Here is a 7942-nt window from a genome sequence, read left to right on the forward strand (position 1 = left end):
TCCAGGCACCCTCCTGTGGGTCCCACTGCTCTCTGCCCTGACCTCCCATGCTGCCCTGACCCCACTGTTCAAACAATCTGTTAATGTTTGAGCTTCCCGCTCCCTAGACTACAGCCTCCTCAAGGTCATGGGATCTATCCTTATCTGCAGGCCTCTGGGTTCAAAGCCAGGCTTCAAAATTGACGACGTGTGTGCGACGTTGGATAACATCCCTGCTCTCTGCTTCACTCTGCTCCTCTGTCAGCTAGGGACAGCCACATATGCCTGTGCTGCAGGGCTGTGTGAGAACTGCATCCACGATGCAAGCAAAGCCCTGAAGATCAGGCAAATGCATAATGAATATCAACCACCTCCTCCACCTCTAGTGTCAAACACACCTGAGATGATAAAATACTGGTTGACACACTGCATGCCACCAAGGAACTTGCTTTTGTCTGGAACACTGCATCCAGTTTAAAGGCTGCTCCTTAGAGAAAGCCTGCCTTCCAGTTCTACGGAACATCCAGGAAGTAGGCACCTTTAAATTCAGGTCTTGGGTTATCTGTGGAGTGAAGCAAGGTGAAGGCTCCTACCAGCAATGAGCCACCCTCCTCAAAGCTTCATTTCTCACCATTTCACTTTGGAAAAAAGCCACTCTTCTGAAAGTTAAAATATTTTCTCTTGGGAAACAAACAAACCCTTACGAATGGTTGTACTTGGTGAGTCGTCCTGTAATATTTATTCTCCTGGAAAAAAAATATGATCCAACAGTACATTTTTATTTCTGGATCTTGGAAAATATTTACACCAACACCTCAGTTTTATCCTCAAAAAACTGGAGCCATCCAGGGAGGTTAAGACGCTGGCCCAGGGCCAGATAGCTGGGTCAGGAAATTGTAATAAGCTCTATCCTTCAGCCCCACTACCCAGCAGGTATGTGAGCAGTGGCTTCAATTTAATTTCTTCATCTAATTAAGAAAGGGTATTCATGTGTTTCAGTAATGCAGAAACAACGGAGAAAGGAGGCTAGTCTTGGAAATGATTACTTCTTAAAGAAAAGAAAGGCACCTCCAACTTCATTCTTGGATCTCAATGTTAGAAAATTCCCCAGAGAAAATACGGAGAGTCCCTCTTCCTTAGAAGCATTCCATTCCATTCCCCGCCTCTGGGCTGCCTCTGAGATCCCACATCCTGTGAAGCCAGGGGTTCCTTGCTCTGGGAGAGTCTGAGGGCTCAATATCATCCTGAATGGTTCCAGACCACCCAACATGCAGGGCAGCGAGCACGGCTTCATCCTCTTCTATTGCAAGTGAGGTATGGGAAAAAAGGGACAGCAGACAGAACCAGAAAAGCTGATGCCAGGGCTGGACCAGCCACAGCTTTTCATGTGGCCTGGGCTACCTGACCCCTCCTTTCCAAGCTACGAGGTTCCCATGGTTACAACAAGGGTTCATAGGCCAGGTGGGTGCTGGCCCACCTGGTTCTGTGATTGTCAGTCTCCAAGGGCAGGCTTCCTTCCCATCTCTACCCCCAGAGGGAAAGGCTTCCAGGAGGGAGAAATGTGAACAAAAGTAAGCAGTGGGGCCACATGGTGGACCACAGGGGAAAGAATGTTCTCAGAGGCAGGCAACGTAGCTTGTAGCTCCCAACCCTGCCGCCGCCGCCTGCCAGAGTGGCACTTCTACCCCTGAACCTCAGCAGCTTCAGCCAAACAGTGTGAGGTCCCTTCAAAGTCCCAAACCACACTGAATCCCCAGGAGACGTGACTTACTCTAGCAACAGTCTGGATACAGGGATTACCAACTAGCAAGCTGAGGGCACTGGAATCTATTTATAAAATATATGCATTTTACAATGCTCTTTGAGTTTCCCAAATCCTCATGGCACAGATGACCTGGGGGTGCCTGCATCGTGCATTTAAGTTTGCCCTTCATTAGTTCCTCTTCCAGAGTTGCTGACATTAGAATCGGGACCTCTTTAAAAACACAAACTGCAAAAATCAAATTGCACTGGGTCTGGAAAATTTCCATCCCATTAAAATTGGGTTATTTGCACCCATTTTCTCATGAGGTCCTCAATCCATCCACAACCTTTGATGCCTGATGCAGGTGGAAGCCCACAGCCAGTGGGGGTCTGACTCTGAAGTCACAGTAGGCACACCACACCATGCCTTCCCTTGCACGCAACACCGCGGAAATCACTCTAAAGCAGGGCTCAGATCACTCTCCTCCAAAACCATCAATGGCTCCCACTGACACAGAGTCAAACCCAAAGTCTTGGCCTAGAATTCAAAGATTTCACGATTTATCCTCTTCTGACCCCTCTAGTCACATTTCCTTTGCACGCTTTAAAAACAAAAACAAAAATGTAAAAGGCATTAGAAAAGTGCAAAAAACAAGGTTCCCTAATCTCAGTACCGGAGAAGAGAATACAATAAAAAAGGCTGTTGTCTCCTTTGGAGCCACTGGGTGAATCCCCTGGGAAAGTTCACGGTGTCACACACCTTGTCCCTCCCCCTTCCTGTGCTGGAGCAGCTCTCTCTGGACAGAGGCCCTTCCTGCCACCTCTGACCTGCCCCACCTGCAAGCTTTGACTCAGACACCCCCTCCCTTGCAAAGGGCACTCCCTTTGCAGGGACACCCTGACTCCCTCCCTTCCCTCCTGGGGACTCCCACAGCTCCACAGGCGTCTACACCAACTTACTTTCTACCTGGCATTTCATTTACAAATGCATCTTATCTGCCAGGCTCAACTCTCAACCCCAGCTCCATTCACTGGGGCATGTCCTCCTTCCATCTCCCAGGCCCCACTACGGGAAGTGTTTTCTTCCCAGGCTCTTAGTGCAGGAGCTAGACCCCCTCTCACCGCAGGGCAGCAGGGATCCACTGGGGATAGTTCCCTGGGGCCTTACCTCACTCCTCTGTTACCCCAGCCTTGACCCTGCAGGAGGCAGCGCAGGATATTTGTTCAATGGATTTTAAAAATTATTATTCGCTAGAAAAAAGACCACGAACTTTGGAGTGGACATCCTGAGACCTGCCTACGAAGACCATTAGGGTAAAGAAGTCACCCCTTCACCCCAGGACCAGGAAGCCTCCAGGATGGCATAAGCGACCAAACAGCTGCGAGCCAAGCACAGTGCAGGGGGCTTGGGGGCGGCGGCCGGAGGCTGGGGTGGGTAAGACCCGCAGGGAACTCCAGGGCTCGGGCGGCGGCTCATTCCCCGGGAAAGGGCTCGCGGTGGGGACCAGGGGCAGTAGCAGCCGCGGACCCCGCGCGCAGGGGATGTGCGGGGCATCCTCTTGGCCAGTTCCGACCTTCCCCGCCAGTGGCGATGCCCCGGGCGCGTAGTCCTTTCCTAGACCTCCTCTCGGGGCCAAGGCTCCAGCCCCAGGGTCTGCGGGCGGGGCCGCGAACCTTGAAAGCCCCCGCCGCCAGCTCGCCCGCAGGACCCTGGCCCGGGGCGCCCTGTCCCGCGCCGCAGCGCAGACCCGCGACCGCGCAGGACAGGCAGGGGGACGCCAGGTCCCTAAGCGCCCACTGCCCTGGGGCGCGGGCGCCGCCTGCCAGACGCAGGGCAGGGCAGGAGCAGAGCAGGGACGAGGTCAGGGACACGGGCAGGGCAGGGCGGGCGTCCTCTGAACGGAGCCCGCGAGTCCCCGCCCGGGACGCTGCCCCCCGCCCGCTGCCACCGCGCGCCGGGGCAGGACCCAGGGGGGCAGGCGCGGCCGCAAGCCCCGAGCCCCAAGGCCGGCCGCGCAGCGCCGCGTCCCGCCCTCCCAGCTCCGCGGCCGGCCCGGGCGATGCGGACACAAAGGGGACGCGCGTCACCCTACCTGGGCCTGCTCGTCCGCGGTGCGCGGCTCTGACGCCTCCGCCCGGTACTGGCTGCGGGGTGCCGGGTGCCTGCAGTTTGCCGCCCGCGCCTCCCCGCGCCCGCGCAGCCCTCACGGCCCGCACTGCAATGCCGGCCCTGCCGCCTCCCGCCTGCCGAGAGCCCGCGCGGGGAGAGGCGGCTGCGCGGGCGGGGCGCGAGCGCGCACAGAGGCCGGGCACGCGGGAGGCTCGGCCCCGGGCCCGCCCCCGCGCCGAGCCGCACAGCGCCCCCTGCCGCCCGCCTGCGCCGGCCCGAGGCCCGGAGCCGCCCCGCAGGCCCCAGGACAGGCTCTGGCACGAGGAGGGGCTGCGGAGACCGCCCGTGCACGCTAACATGAAAATGCTATTCCTGCTTTAGTGGCCTCCAGAAGACACTCCTCTGATTCCTACACCGAGGGAACACACAGCAGCAAGCTAGGAAAGAAGGGGTGACCCAGCCCAACGCTCTAAACCAGGGCGCGAACCGGCGTTGAGCTGTGCAGCTGCGCCCTGGGCTCCAGTCCTGCTCTGCCGCAGACCCCACCGGAGCCAGCACCTGCCTCCCCGACCCTCGCTGGGGAGGCTGTGAGATGAGCCCAGAGCCTTCCTGAGCCAACCCTCGCAAGGAAAGTCCGTCTGTTCACCCCACTATCCTTGTCTTGAAGGATGAAGAAAAGAGAGCCCCCCGGGAGGTCCCAAAAGGTGGAATGGACATCTGGGATCCAAGCACAGCAATTTCTTTCTTTTTCTTACGGTATCCAGCTTGTTGGAATCTAAGATCTGCGAAGGTATTAATAGAATTCCTGCATCTTCTGCCACTCCCCATAGAAGCTTGAAGTTACACAAATGTTAAATTATACGTCAGATGTGCATATATGAACAAAACCTACGAGTGTGCATGAAATAACACCTTCTTAAATATATAGATTCTTTTTTCTGCAATATTAAATGGAAACCCCACTAGAACATCGTTTTTCCTTAATAGCATACCCTCCACACTGCGTGGTCTAAATTCAAGCTCTACCACCTACTAGCCATTAAGCAAGTTATTAACGTCTTCCTGCTTCCATTTTCTTACGTGGAAAATGAGGTGGCAATAGTATGTATGAGTTCTTCGGAGGCATTAAACAAGTCAAATAGGCCAAGTGCCATGGCTTACACCTGTAAGACCAGCACTTTGGGAGGCCAAGGCAGGAGGACTGCTTGAGCCCAGGAGGTCAAGGCTGAAGTAAGCTGTGTTTGCATCACTGCACTCCAGCCTGGGCAACAGAGTGAGACTTTGTCTCTCAATAAATAAAGAAATAGTCAAATTAAATATAACTGGCAAACTAAAACAACTCCATAGTCCTTAGCTACAATTTGTCTCATTTCTCCAAAGAATTAAATCAGATGATTCTTAACTAACTCAAAGCTCTGCATAATTTGTCTTCTGTGACACATACATCTTTATAGTAAAATAAAATAAAATAAATCTGCCCCCTCTGTATTGAGAAGTTATTCTGGTAAATATTTGACCTCTTCAAATATATGAACGAGCACTTGCCTTCTAATGCCTCAGTTTCAGATTCTTTTTAGAAATGTCATTATTCAAGAAAAATGCACAATGGGAAGAATCTTAACAACAGCACTTTGTTACTTCAGCCTCTCACTAGAGGATGAAAATAGTTCTGCATAAAGGCCTGAGCTTTATGAAAAATATATTCACACCTCCCATGTCCGAGTTGGGATACCAGAGAAGTTCCTGGTTGAGTACTACTTATGAATGAAGGATTCAGGGGATGCACAGGTGGGTGACTGCAAATGCACAGACGTTGTGCTGTGTTCCCCACAATAAAGGGGTCTGTATTAAGATGCAGGCATTCTCATGGAACACAGAGGTATAACACTCAAGCTGGGGGACTGCAAAGGAGCATCTGGGGCTGCAGGAAGAGAGTTAAGGTGCAAAACCGCCCTGACCCAACCGAGACTTGTAATTGCTCATGTGGTAATACATGTGACTTCATTCCCCTGCTCTGTCTTTGTGAATGCAACCATTGTTGGGGAGATAGTGAGAGGGGACACTGGCATTGAAAGTTTTGTTTGCAGCAGGCCTCAAAAGGCACTCAGATGCAGATTTCCCTGCAAAGACTTCCCGGCCTATCATGGAGTTCCCCATCCCTACATCTCTGATCTCTGAGCTGGTGTAATACTTAGTCTTTGTCTATGTTGATCATGGCATCTGCCACACTTAATGTTTGTGGCATTCACTCTCTGATGCTTAGATCTTACGATTCGAGAGAACAGCATTTTTCTACGTATTCCCTCTGAGGGCCTTGAACATAATAAGTGCTCAATAAATACTGAGTGAAATCCTCTACTCTGAGCTTTGCCTCTGAGCAGCTGCCCTAGTTCTCTCCAACAAGAAGTTTGTTGGGTCTCTCAAGTTCACTTCCACCTGTCACTGTCAGTTTTCAGTCCAGCCCCCTACTCAGGTCTGGCTGGCCCATCTCCCCCAGAGGGCTGTCCCATAGAGCCCATTGTAAAGGACACTCATTGTTGCCAAGAGTTTGTGCCAATGCAGTATGACTCACCCTTCACTCATTGAACAAGCTCTTCCTGATTACCTAGATGGGCAAAATTTCTCTGCTCATGCGAAGCAGGCTGGCGACTCAGTGCTGCAGCAAATGGCCCAGAAGCTGGGAAAGCAGATAGCCGTTCTGACACTTCTCTTCTAGACAGAAAATCAAGGGAAGCTCAAGACCCACACTTGAATTTTTTTTTTTAAATTAGACAAGGGGCTGGGTGTGGTGGCTTATGCCTGTAATCCCAGCACTTTGGGAGGCCGAGGCAGGCAGATCACCTGAGGTTGGGAGTTCAAGACCAGCCTGACCAACATGGAGAAACCCCTGTCTCTGTTAAAAATACAAAATTAGCCAGGCGTGGTGGCACATGCCTATAATCCCAGCTACTCAGGAGGCTAAGGCAGGAGAATCGCTTGAACCCCAGAGGCAGAGGTTGCAGTGAGCCGAGATCGCACCATTGCACTGCAGCCTGGCAACAAGAGCGAAACTCAGTCTCAAAGAAAAAGAAAAAGAAAAGAAAAAAAATTAGACAAGGAAGTTTATGTGAATTTGTAATCACACATTCCATAAATATAAAAAATTCACTTTTTTTATTTTAAAAATTAACAAATTCCATTTCTTGTTTCTCTAGAGTAGCAGGAAATTAAATGTCAGTTCTCATTCTGACTTTCTCTCCTTAAGGACACACAGGAATCTGGGGGATATTATGGTTCTGGGAATGTGGAATGTAACGTCTCATCTTCAGCCCATCTGTGCTACTGATCGTCTCATTCCAGAAGCCATGCCTTCTCTCAGGAGCAGACTGCACAAGACTTTCCTGCCAGAGGCACAGTCCCCAGGTGAGCCACACAGCCTTCCCAGGGTAATGCCAAGGAACAGAGGAGAGTTCCTGCTACTCTCCGGGTCTTCTTGGCAAAGCTTCTGATACAGTTTGGCTGTCTCTCCACCTGAATCTCATCTTGAATTGTAGCTCCCATAATTCTCGTATGTCATGGGAGGGATCAGGTGAGAGGTAACTGAATCATGGGGGTGGGTCTTTCCTGTGCTGTTCTCGTGACAGTGATAAGTTTTATGAGAGCTGATGGTTTTATAAAGGGGAGTTCCCCTGCAAATGTTCTTGCCTGCTGTGCCTTTGCTCCTCCTTGCCTTCCGCCGTGATTGTGAGGCCTCCCCAGTCATGTGGAACTGTGAGTCCATTAAACCTCTTTTTCATTATAAATTACCTAGTCTCAGGCATGTCTCTATTGGCAGTGTGAGAACAGACTAATACAGCTTCCCTTGTCTGTACTCTTACCCTTCTCCCTTCAGAAGCATCCTGTCTTTCTTTCCTAACCTTTCCAACCTCTCGAGTAATCTCTGCAGTGGGTGTAGCATCCACATAAGACAGGATGCAGAGATGTCTTCAAGCAGCTTCAAACAAAACTTCAAGAAAGAAAGTGCAAGTGAAGAAGGAAATTCATCCTTCCAGTCACTTAACACAGCACTGTCACGGACACCTCGTGCCTCCTTAAAATTCGTATACTGAAGTTCTAAGCCCCAGTGCCCCA

The 7942-nt window shown here is 51.4% G+C and overlaps 1 protein-coding gene and 1 long non-coding RNA gene across 20 annotated transcripts in view; one reads left to right on the top strand and one right to left on the bottom strand.

The window, feature by feature from the left end:
* RNF144A (ring finger protein 144A) overlaps positions 1-4052 on the bottom strand; it is a 344436-nt gene extending 340384 nt beyond the window's left edge. For 13 of the 19 annotated variants that reach the window (XR_010149207.1, XR_010149206.1, XR_010149204.1 and 10 more), the window contains exon 1: positions 3816-4041. The gene's annotated coding sequence lies outside the window, so the exon portion shown is untranslated. Of the gene's footprint in view, positions 1-377; positions 2325-3815 lie in introns of those variants that run through there. The other 6 variants (XM_063789326.1, XM_063789329.1, XM_063789343.1 and 3 more) reach the window with 3 other exon arrangements.
* On the top strand, positions 2623-7234 carry LOC134807839 (uncharacterized). Its single transcript, XR_010149214.1, has 3 exons — positions 2623-3036; positions 4214-4622; positions 7077-7234. It is a non-coding gene; the product is annotated as an uncharacterized LOC134807839 (long non-coding RNA).
* Positions 7235-7942: the final 708 nt, after the last annotated feature.

This window comes from Pan troglodytes, chromosome 12 (genome assembly GCF_028858775.2).
Source record: "Pan troglodytes isolate AG18354 chromosome 12, NHGRI_mPanTro3-v2.0_pri, whole genome shotgun sequence".
In the NCBI taxonomy this organism is placed as follows: domain Eukaryota; kingdom Metazoa; phylum Chordata; class Mammalia; order Primates; family Hominidae; genus Pan; species Pan troglodytes.